Source organism: Apodemus sylvaticus, chromosome 9 (genome assembly GCF_947179515.1).
Source record: "Apodemus sylvaticus chromosome 9, mApoSyl1.1, whole genome shotgun sequence".
NCBI lineage: Eukaryota > Metazoa > Chordata > Mammalia > Rodentia > Muridae > Apodemus > Apodemus sylvaticus.
Window position 1 is genome coordinate 79,788,846 of NC_067480.1, and position 11,217 is coordinate 79,800,062.

Sequence of the window (11,217 nt, forward strand, 5' to 3'; positions counted from 1 at the left end):
GTGTTTGGTGGAAACAGAAATGGGGGGTGTTTGGTGGAAACAGAAATGGGTGGTGTTTGGTGGAAACAGAAATGATGGTGTTTGGTGGAAACAGAAATGGGTGGTGTTTGGTGGAAACAGAAATGGGTGGTGTTTGGTGGAAACAGGAATGGGTGGTGTTTGGTGGAAACAGAAATGGGTGGTGTTTGGTGGAAACAGGAATGGGTGGTGTTTGGTGGAAACAGGAATGGGTGGTGTTTGGTGGAAACAGGAATGGGTGGTGTTTGGTGGAAACAGGAATGGGTGGTGTTTGGTGGAAACAGAAATGGGTGGTATTTGGTGGAAACAGAAATGGGTGGTGTTTGGTGGAAACAGAAATGGGTGGTGTTTGGTGGAAACAGAAATGATGGTGTTTGGTGGAAAGCTTCTGGAATCCCAGAACTAAGGTAAAGGCAGGTTAAGAATTCAAGTCAGGTGAGGGGTGGGGATGTGTGCCTTTAAGCCCAGCACTCAGTGGACAGAGGCAGGGGGATCTATGAGTTCAAGGCCAGCCTGGCATAGAGTGAGCTTCAGAAGAGCCAGCTACTCAAAGACACCCTGTTTCAAAAAGAAAATGAAAAAAAAATTCAAGGTTAGCCTTTTCCATACATACATACATAAACAGTTCCAGATTTTAGGCCAAGCTGAGCTATATGAAACACTATCTTCAATAAAAAAGAAAACGGAAAAGAAGAGGAGGGGGAGAAGAGGAAGAGGAAGAGGAGGAGAGGAGAGAGGATGTTTAGGAACAGAACCACAGATCACGTAAATAAAGATTGGAAAGAAGACCCAACTAAGAGGACTAATTTCACAGCTGAGATCCCTAGTATTCACACAAAAAGCCAGACAATTGGCATTTATCTGTAACTCTAGCACTGGGAAGGCAAAAATGACAGGCTCCTGGAGCTCCCTTGCTAGCCAGCCTAGCTTAAAAGGTAAAGTCAGGATTCAGTGAGAGCCCGTGTCCCAGATAAGAGGTAGGGCATGACAGAGGAAACACGCATGTACACAGGCACACAGATGGAGGAACTCAGGGGTATGAGTAGTAGAGCACATGTTTTGTACATGCAGTACCGGTACAATCCCCATCTCCAAATATAAAATAAAATAAAAATAAGTGTATCATTGAGTTAATAATTGATAGAAATAGTATTTGTGCTGAAAGGCTATTAATGACCAAATAAATATGTCTCTGTAGAAATAGGGAAGTCACTTCATCTCCAAGGACCCTGTATTTCAGTACAATAGTTTAAGAGTCCTGCCTCAGAACTGCTGTGAGGAGTTGAGGTCCCAGGTTTTGGGACTGGAGGGCCATGCAGCTCAGTGATACCTCCTGTCACCAGTGAGAAGTAGGGGTTTCATTGCTTGCTTACTTATTTGTCTCTTGAGACAAGATCTCACCTTAGAGCTCAGAGTGGCCTGGAACTTACTAAGTAGTCCATTTAGGTTCAAACTCCTGGATATTCGCCTGTCTCAGCTTCCTCAATGCTGGAATTACAGCCATGAGTTATTACACCTGCTAGAGATTTTATAAATGCAACAATAGTGACGTTTTTTCTTAGTAAAATATTGAGGTCAAAGAAATGAATATGAATACAACATTAAGTGTGTGCTGATTATTAAAAAAAAAAAATCTTCTTAAAAAAAAAAAGAAGACATTATCTACAAGGTTCCCTGTTGACACTTTAGATTTATAAGAAAATGTGGTGACTTTTGATCTACCTGGGACAATTTAGGTAGGATACTGACTGAAGTCGCAGATAAACCCGAGGTCCTTTCAAGGTCTCTTTCCATCCAAAGACTCTACAATTAACCAGAAAAAAAATTATATACAGCCTACTCATCCAAATCTGAAAATATAAATGTTTTATTCTTAGCAAATAACTAAGATAAAAGTTAAGTTCCACTGACAGCTAGGTATGGTGCTGGAGCCTATAATGCTAGAGAAGTTAGGCAGGAGGACGACCACAAATTTAAGGCTAGGTTAGACCACACAGTCAACTTAAGATCAGGCTGGCCTATAGTGCAAGGGTCATGTCTTAAAATGAAAATAGAAAACTAGGGACAAGCCAGGTTTGGCAGAGTTCACTTTACTCCTAGTACAGGAGAGGCAGAAGAAGGTAGAGCACTATGAGGTCATGCCAGCCTGCCTTAACTAGAGATAGACAGTGAGACCCTGTCTCAAAGCAAAATAACAACAAATATGGTAAAGTAATGTTACAGCTAAAATGTAACATTTGAGTCCTTTTAAGCAATTGTGTCTGAATTAAAAGATCATTGATTTTCAGCTAGGCATGGTAACCCACTGCTTTAATTCCAACATAATGGAAGCAGAGACAGGTGGGTCTCTGTGAGTTCAAGGCCACACAGTAAGTTTCAGGCCAAGCAGGGGTGCACAGTGAGACCAGTGTCCCATAAACAGAAAAGATCATCCATTCTCAGTTCTAGAAATGTGCACTGAGAGCTAAAAGTGCTGTTCCTCGGTAAGAATATTTGCCCAGCACATGTGATACTCTGGAGTTCACCACCAGTACAGAGGAAGAGAAAGAAAGCAGAAAAAGGAAAGGAAAGGGGAGAGGGGAGAGCAGTGTGAAACAACCATTCCCAGCTAAAGGTTTAGCACACATAGCGGTGTAATGAAACAAAAGGCCCCGCTTGAAGCGCCTTCTTTGGACTGAGCTTGTAGTTTGTATGTTCAGACACATAGACAGGTTACCTTTAGACAACTGCATCATAAAAATGACAATACTAGGCTGGAGAGATGGCTTAGCAGTTAAAAGCACTGATTGCTCTTCCAGAGGACCTGAGTTCAATTCCCAGCAACCACATGGTGGCTCACAACCATCTGTAATGGGATCTGATGCTCTCTTCTGATGTCTCTGAAGACAGAGACAGTGTACATGTATGTATGCATGTGTGTGTGTGTGTGTTGGTTTTTCAAGACAGGGTTTCTCTATGTAGACCAGGCTGGCCTCAAACTCAGAAATCCACCTGCCTCTGCCTCCCAAGGGCTGGGATTAAAGGTATGTGCCACCACTGCCTGGCAAATAAATCTTAAAAAAAAAAAAAAAAGAGAGAGAGAGAGAGCGAGAGAGAGAAACCTTTAAAAATTTTTAAAAAGAAAGACAATACCTTAAACAGTTCAAACACAGTTACTTGGGCATGTACACATAACTCACATAAACAGCCATCTCATATTAAGGATACTCTTCATTTTCAAGGTTAATATTTTCAGACTAATCTCAATTAGCAGCAAAAAATTATAAATAATTTTTCTATAAGTTGCTTAAATCACTACCTACCTTGAATCTGCCTAGCAGAAGCCAGAAAATAAACTATGAACTATAAGCTTGCCCTTAGCACAACTAACAGTTAATCCAGAGTTCAGATTCTAAATTACACACACACACACACACACACACACACACACACACACACACACAGAGTTTCTGATATTCACAAATCAAAAGTAAACCTTGCTAACTCTAGAAACCTAAGTTTTGCTACATATGCAAATATCTACCAAACAAGAGCAATCTAAATTCACACCACACTGGAAAGAGGCCAGGCTTTTCCTTTTAGAGATAATGCTAATCCCAGAGGTGGGTATTTCCCTCTCCTTGTGTTTGTTTGTCTCAGACATAGTCTTGTGTGACCCAGGCTGGCTTCAGACTCACTCATGTAGGCAAGGCTGACCTTTCTACCTTGGAAGTGCTAGGATGACAGGCATGCACCACTGTGCAGTGCTTGGGAATCAAACCCAGGCCTTCACGAGTGCTAGGCGAGCCCTCTTAACTGAGCTACATCCCCAGTCCCTGGACGGGGCTGCTGAGGTTGTCTTGCTCACAGTGCTGAGGACCAACCCAAGACCTTGCACACAATAGACAAAAGCTCCACCGCCAGCAGCACTTGCAACCTCCTCAGGACTTCAAGGGGAAGAGGTTCCGTTGTCCATCTGAATGTACACCAATGAAATAACCTTGACAATGAGGCTGGAGAGGCGCTCAGTGCTTAAGAGCCCTTGGCTCCTCTTCTCAGAAGACACACTAGATTCCTAGCACCCACACAGCTCACAACTGTCTGTAACTCCAGTTGCTGGGAAGTCTGACTCCATCTTCTGCGGTGCCCCTCTGCACACACAACAGGCATGCATGTGGTATACAGACATACATGCAAGCAAAGCACCCCTACACACAATATCTAAAAAAGAAATTCAAGAAAAGCCCCTGAAAAGAAATTATACATTACTTTTCACATTACCAAATATGAAATAAATACTCATTAATATTCTTAGCTAAATATAATCACTTTGGAATGAAAAACCATTAAAACACACCACCAAGAAAGAATAACATGAAATTTGTCCCCAAATTCTCATCCTCCCTTTAATTTCCAAAATGGTCTTATAGGGCCAATGAGATGGCTTAAAGCATAAAGGAGCTTGCTGACAAGCCTGACAATCTGAGTTCAATACCCAGTACACACATGATAGGAAGAGAAAGCCAACTTCCACAAGATGTCCTCTGACTTCCATAAGTGCTCCACATACATACAAATAAATGTATTTTATTTAAAAATGAGCCTTACAAATCAAAAGGTTCTAAAAAAATATTAATATGCCCTTCCTATTCACAATCAGTCCCACAGGCAGAGGGACTACAATCTTTATCTTACAGAATTTTTTTTTCATAAAAGGTACTCATAAATCCATTATGTAATCTAAAAGATGAGTTCACGGCCCTGAACCTCTCCACAGCTCTACAGTCCACCTTTCTTCATCACTGTCTGCAAATCTGGGGAGTGAGAAATTACCCCATGAAAAATGTCCCACACAAAGCTGAAAGCAGCATATGAACTCAATGCTGTCAGAGCTGTGACTTTAGACTCCTGCTCAGTAAACTTCCCTGGTTGGTTGGTGGTTCACCTCTCTCTATATATATTTTTTTTCTTCAGTTGCTGAAAACAATTAGGCAGAAATCTGTCTGATTTATGAAAACCAAACGAGCCATGTCTTTCTCTCCCCAACGACGCATACTCTTCAACGAGAAGGAAAAGATGAGCCGCCCTGGCCAGTGCTGTCAGCTCTAAAACTGCTCCTCCACCTCCCCCAACTACCACATCACACAGGCACACTGCAAATAAACACAACTCATTTACCCTCTAGCACAACAGTAGTGAAACCAAGAGGTTTTCAGCACCTAAGGCTGCCAATTTTTCTATCCCACAAGAACAAAATCAAGTAAAAATGGGTCTCATCTTTTCAAAGTGGACATGAAAGTGGATTTTCAAGCAATGAAAGATGGAAACTGAATCCAAGACTCCTTGAAGAGAGAAAGGGGTTTCTGGAATTTCTTACTATTAGGGACAAAAGGACTCACAAATTCAATACACATTTCTCTTAACAAAGAACTCCTATGCTGCACCCCCACCTGGGCCCCTACTTCTCAGGCTGTACCCTTGTTTCTAGGTCCCCTTTCACTCACCATGGTTCCTTATCTTCTGTGCCAAAGGCTCCCTACATTGGATCCTTCACTACAGCATTTGTGCCCTGCCCCTGCCAGACCTGGGAACACCTTCTGGGGCACCTCAGGGCAAAACATTCGGTTCCCACTTGTGTGCAGCCCACCCCAGTTCTATGCCCACCAGGACTCCCCTAGCTTCCCTTAATCTCCTTTCTCTTGCCCCCCTCCCCATTCCATCCTTTAATTCCCAGGGCCCATGTCTTCCGGGCTCATCTCCTCGGGCTGCTTTTCAGCCAGTCTTTTGACTCCACTATCTTTACCTTGCTGAACCTCTTCAACAACAATTCCCCAGTTTCCCCGTCCCTGCTCACCATCATTCCTTCCACCCTGCTTCTAGCGTCCTTTCAGCGTTTTTCTTTTTCTCCCAGAACTGTCCTATTAACGCCCAGCCCTCAGCTCGCTTCCTTCCCTTTAGCCCTTCCACTAACGCTCCGATTCTCGAGTCCACCTGGTTGTGATCCAGGTCTCCTGTCGCCCTCACTTTACAGAATTTACACCCCTCACCAGCTACTGATCCACACCTTGTCGAGCCCACCCCAGCGGCTCCCAGCCCTTCAGCTCATCCCCAGCTCCGCACTAGTTCACACCCTTGTCACGTCTGGCTCTTAATCACTCTCTCTCCTCTACTCCCAACTACTACCCCGGCTCTGCTCCTTCCTTGTCTTACACTTGCGACTCGTCTACCCTGGCACCCCTCACCACAGCACCTCCCACCTGCCAAGCCTTGCCTCTTCCAGACCCCTGCTCCTAGCCCTGACCCCGGATCCCTCTTCCCAGCCCCGGGCTTCCTAACCTCATCCCGGAGGCAGCCTGGGTTTCTTTCTCACTCCACTCTCCGGCTTCTAACCCTTTCTCTCCTAATCCTCCTCATCTCATACTCAGCAGCCCGCCCCCCCACCCCCGCCCCAGCCTGCCTGCCCCTCTCTCCCCTCAAACCTTTCACCTCGGAACCCAGACGTCGCCCACCCCGCCAAAACGCAGCGTCCGCGCGCCGGGGCTCGCGCCTTCGCTGTCGCCGCCCGCCGTCCCCGCCCCGGGCTCCCGGGGCCCGCCGGCGTCGCGGTCCCGCCCCCTGTCGCCGCTCCTCCCGCCCGCTAGGCGCGCGCCGCCTTTGTCGCCCCTCACCCGGTGTGTGAAGGGATTTTTTTTTTTTTTTCTCCTTTAAAAGGGGAGGGCCGGCATGCCGGGGCCGCGTGTCCCCGCCTCCGAATGTCTGCGCGAACTCCCAGCCACTGCGGCCCCTCACGCCCCCCGGGCCGCCCCCTCGGCCGCTCCGCCGGCCCTCCGCCCCCTTCCCAGCTCCCTCCCCCCCCCCCCTCTATTTACCGCCATCATCAGCACGCGCGAGCTGTCACCGGGGCGCGAGAGGAGCGGGCGGACCACGCCTCCTATCGCCCATTGGCCCGCCTGTCAGAGCCCCGCCCCCAGGTCCCGCAATGCGCCAACGGCGCACCTCTCGGCTGCGACCCGGGAGCCCCCCGTGCCCTTTACGCAGGTTCGCGCCGCGGACACCAAGTTTCGGGTCAGCGGCTACGAAGGGCGGCGTGAGAGGCAGAGTTACGGCGCGGCGCGAATCACCGGTAAAGTTTGGTTGAGGCACAGAAGGGTACCAAAGAAGGTTTCTAGACAAAGAGGCTCTTAAAGGTACAGAGTCTACTGTCTGGCCCTCCTCCTTAAAGGGCCAGACACTTTTCCAAGCTCCCCACCCCCAGCCCCACATCCCCGATCTGTAAAGGTAAAGGAACTCTGCATGCCCTGCGGCTTACCTTCAGTCTGTCAGTCTCACCGCTCCAAAGAGGCCTTTTCCACTTCCGTGTATTTTTTTGGTTTTGTTGTTTTCTTTACGGTGTAGCAGCAGCCAGCGAACCTGGGGGTTCCTGAGGCAGCGTTTTGCAAAAGTTACTCTTGGCGCCCAGACAAACACACACGTGTGGACTTTTGCCACTGATGACTCAGGCGGCTTTCGGCTGTTTTATGAAATCTTCTTCGACGGGGCAGAAAAAAAGATTCATCGTTCCCCAAATGGGGACTGGGAAATAAATCAGACCTAGGTGGCAGTGGCCCCAGGGACTTCCGAGAGGGATAAAGTCCATTCTGAAACAGAAAGACTCCCTTTGCAAGGTAGGCAAGCTTCCTGGGTACACTGTCTTGACAGACCTTGCGGGGGAGGGCTCCTCCAAATATGATAAACAATGTTACAACACCAAGACAGCCTAAGGCGTCTAAAAAACTTTTTTGTTTTAAGAAAATCAAGAAGAAATAAACGTGTATTATGTTACAGTGGCTCAAGGCCTTAGGTCTGTAAATATGAAAGAAGCAAAAAGGGCAAAACTTAAAAAATAAAGTCGGATGTGGTTAAGCAATTAGGAGGCTGAGGCAGGAGGATGGCACTGGGTTCTTTATGCTCTGTAGATTGCATAGTGAGTTCAGGGACAATTTTGGATAAGCAAGAAGACCGTGTCTCAAATGTGGCATAGGAGGACTGAGGCCCGGGTTCAGTTCCAGTGGCAGAGGGAACCCTGCAGTGTAATTCAAGAAGGCTCAGGACTTGAGATCCCTACAACTCAGTGCCTCTCACTGTCCCATTTAACGGTTCTCTTATGGAATTCTAAGTTGTAACTTCTTAAATAAGTGAATAATAAAAACCTGAAAAGGTGCTTTCCTCTCTTGCCCAGTTCCCAACAGCTTTCTTGTAGAAGACAGTATCTTAGTCAGTGTTCCTTCCCTAACAAGGGTGCTTTTCTGAATGAGGAAGTTGGGCACTTCCCACAGCTAGAAGGAAAATCTTTCCAGCACTGTGGACACATACTACAACTTTGGTTTTTGACGTCTGTGCTGCCTGGGAAGTGCAAAGGATCTCAAAAGCCTTTCAGAGGGTTTCTGAGACCCAAAGTAGTTTTAAAGTAAGATTGAAAATAATCAGCCTCTGTTGTTCAACTATCATTTGCACTGACAAGAGAAAAGGAGCAGTAAGGGACTGTATAAGGCTCAGTGGTTAAGAGCACCAGCTGCTCTTCCAGAGGTTCTGAGTTCAATTCCCAGCAACTACATGGTGGCTCACAACCATCTAATAGGATCCGACGCCCTCTTCTGGTGTGCATGAAGAGAGTGACAGCATACTCACATAAATAAATCTTACAAAACAGCAATCAGGAGCACTAAAGGCAAAGGTGCTTGCCAATAAGCCTGCCTTTCCACTTCCATCCATGGATAAGCATGCTTGAAGACCAAAAGTTTTTGCAAGATGTCCTCCATCCTCTGAAACAAACGTGTGTGTGTGTGTCTGTGTCTGTGTCTGTGTGTGATGTCTCACTCAGATCTCCGGTTAAACTCTTAATAAAAGTTACTAGTTCTACGTAAACATTTCCCAGGTATGGGAGCACACACTAGGGTCCAACGCTTAGGTCCAGCTCAGCAGTTCCAGGGCTCAGAGTACAAGTTAGCCTAGGTAAATGAGATCCTGTCTTTAAAAACAAATGGAACCAATAAAACCCCCAAGGAAACCTGAAACTAAATATATTTTGGTTTTGTTGCTTTTGTGAGGCAGGGAAGATCACTTGGACATTCAGGATGGATCTCTGAGTTTGTATACACAGTTACAGGCCAGTCAGAGGTACACAGTAAGGTTGTGTCTTAAAAAGAAAAACATGTGGTTGGGCAGTGGTGGCACACACCTTTAATTCCAGCATTGGGAGGTAGAGTGGACCTCTGTGAGTACATTAGAAAGCCCTAGACAGGCTGGAGAGATGGCTCAGTGGTGAACAGCACTGGTTGCTCTTGCAAAGCACATCAGTTCTATTCCAGTGCCCACAGAGGTGCTCAGGACCATCTGTAACTCTCTGGATCAGGCATGTATGTTGAACACACACATATATCCAGACAAAACAAATTTTAAAAGAAAGAAAAAGCCAGAGACAGCATCTTCAGGTTCACCAATTTCCCTTTCAACTTCTCTGCTATCTGGAAAGCAGGCATTATTCCCAGTATACAGATTCAACCCAAAGAACAGCTGATTGAATTAAGCCCAGCACTATAGCCAGCTGCCAGTCAGCTGTCTCCTAAAGCAACAATCCTTCAACTGACAGCCCCGACACACCTGTCACAACACCAGCCTTGCCTTTCCTACACAAATAAAGGTCCCCAATGTTATATCCAGCTCCAGGATAAATGTACCAGGTTCCCTTTTTGAAGTCATTATGAGCATGCCTGATGTGAGGCGGAAGTGCACACATGGAATGCCACACCTGTGAAAGTCAGGACACAGCTGTGGAGCTGACCCTTTTTTCACCTTCCTTGGGCTGAACTCAGATCATTTGGCTTGAGTGCCTCTACATGCCAAGCCATTTTACAGGCCTTAAATCCTCTTTGTGTGTCTGTGTGTGTGTGTGTGTGTGTGTTTTAAGACAGTGTCTGTCTATGTAGTCCTTGGCTGTCTAGGAGTTCACTATCTACACCAGGTTAGCCTCAAACTCAGAAAGCCTCCTTTCTCTGCTTCCTGAGTGCTGGGGTTAAAGGTTGTGCTAGGCTAAATTCTCTTTTTGAATGACTCCAAAAAAATTGGGTAGAATTTATATTATCCTTAAAAGTTCCCCTATGGGTAGAAAGATGGATGGCTCAGTGGTTAATATTGTGTACTTTCTAGAGTACACAATATGGTTCAGTTCCCAGCACCCATACTGGGTGCCTTTAACTCCAGCTCCAGGGATCTGATCCCCTTTTCAGCTTCCTTGGGCACTGCACTTAACTTTCACACAACCAAGTACACAGACACAACAAACACACATAATTTTTAAAATATCTTAAAGTTAGCCTATGCTATGTAATAGGACCTGGGGTGGTATGTTAGGAAATGAAGTGATTTAAGAAAATTAAGAATCTCTGCTTTGGCTGGGCGGTGGTGGTGCACGCATGTAATCCCAGCACTTGGGAGGCAGAAGCAGGCAGATTTCTGAGTTTGAGGCCTGGCCTACAGGTGAGTTCCAGGACAGCCAGGGCTACACAGAGAAACCCTGTCTGGGGCTGTGGGGGTGTGGGGAGGGGGAAGAATCTCTGCTTTGGAACTGAAGAGATAGCTCGGTCAGTGATTGCCGGCCCAGCATATGAGAACTGAATGCATGTGTGATCTCAGCAGATTCCTGACGCTTGCTGGACAGCCAGTAGCCCCGGGCCCTAGTATTTATAAAATGGTCATAAGCATCCCTTTCCCCTTAAATTTATACATATAATCCCAACTTCCATGCAACCTGAACCTTCAAAAAGTTACATAATAACAACCGTGTTCTACAGTTTTCTAAGAAGCCCCATCCAGACTTGCGCATGGAAGCCTGCCTACACTGTGGTGTTCTCACCGGTCAGTTCAGTTCTGGTGCCTCTGCTGGCAGAGCTATTACCTGCTCCATTATTAGGAGGTGTTTTGCTTAGCAAGCTTCTTTCGGAGCTGCATTTCCATTCATAGTCAAGTGACCATTCTTCATGTTTGATCTCATGTTTAAAGCCAGTCAACTGTGAGCTCAAATGGAAAAGAACAAGAATGAAGGGACTGAGGAACAGCTCAGTAGTTAAGAGTGCTTGCTGCTCTTGCAGAGGACATGATTTCATTCCCAACACCCAAATCTGCCTACGACACATATCCAGAGGAGCTAATGCCCTCTTCTGGCCTCCAGGGTACTGCATACTC

General features: G+C 46.3%; 1 protein-coding gene across 8 annotated transcripts in view; it reads right to left on the reverse strand.

The window, feature by feature from the left end:
* Window positions 1-11,217, reverse strand: part of Usp49 (ubiquitin specific peptidase 49) — a 68,621-nt gene that overhangs the window by 49,142 nt on the left and 8,262 nt on the right. For 2 of the 8 annotated variants that reach the window (XM_052192042.1, XM_052192035.1), the window contains exon 1: window positions 1,741-1,816. The exons of 1 other annotated variant lie outside the window; for it this stretch is intronic. The gene's annotated coding sequence lies outside the window, so the exon portion shown is untranslated. Of the gene's footprint in view, window positions 1-1,419; window positions 1,507-1,740; window positions 1,817-5,501; window positions 6,408-6,476; window positions 6,556-6,866; window positions 6,927-11,217 lie in introns of those variants that run through there. 5 more of the 8 variants (XM_052192038.1, XM_052192040.1, XM_052192041.1 and 2 more) reach the window with 5 other exon arrangements.